The sequence below is a fragment of the Sinocyclocheilus grahami genome, unplaced genomic scaffold, assembly GCF_001515645.1.
Source record: "Sinocyclocheilus grahami isolate Dianchi unplaced genomic scaffold, SAMN03320097.WGS_v1.1 scaffold621.1, whole genome shotgun sequence".
NCBI lineage: Eukaryota > Metazoa > Chordata > Actinopteri > Cypriniformes > Cyprinidae > Sinocyclocheilus > Sinocyclocheilus grahami.
The window spans coordinates 704,849-705,266 of record NW_015505800.1 but is presented as its reverse complement, the minus strand read 5'-3'; the positions used below and the strand labels follow the sequence as shown (position 1 = coordinate 705,266).

Here is a 418-nt window from a genome sequence, read left to right as displayed (position 1 = left end):
ATAATAACATATATAGAAGGTGCACAGTGTCATTCACACAGACACTAAACACCATCATGGTAACACACATGAAACTGAAATAATGCAATAAACATTCATTTAACAACATGAGTGTGTAACACACAACCCTAATATACAAAACTGATAAGAAAAAACTAAGAAGAAACGTAGTTATTTCAACAAAAAAACATGAAATTTGAAATGTAACGCAGGGAATTCTGGGAATGTCAATTTACGGTTATTCACTGTAAATTATATGGTCTTTTTCACTTCCAAAAACGGTATACTACCGTAAAATTAATGTCCAATACATGGAATGTCCAGTACAGTTTTTCACCGTATATAATAGGGGAATTTACCATTAACCATTTAACAGGTTTTTACTGTAGCATTTTTACAGTCTTTTACCGTTAAATTC

At 31.1% G+C, this 418-nt stretch overlaps 1 protein-coding gene across 2 annotated transcripts in view; it reads right to left on the bottom strand.

Annotated features, from left to right (window-relative positions):
* The window catches only part of LOC107557829 (peptidoglycan-recognition protein SC2-like), a 5,001-nt gene that overhangs the window by 2,828 nt on the left and 1,755 nt on the right, over window positions 1–418 (bottom strand). The window lies entirely within an intron of this gene.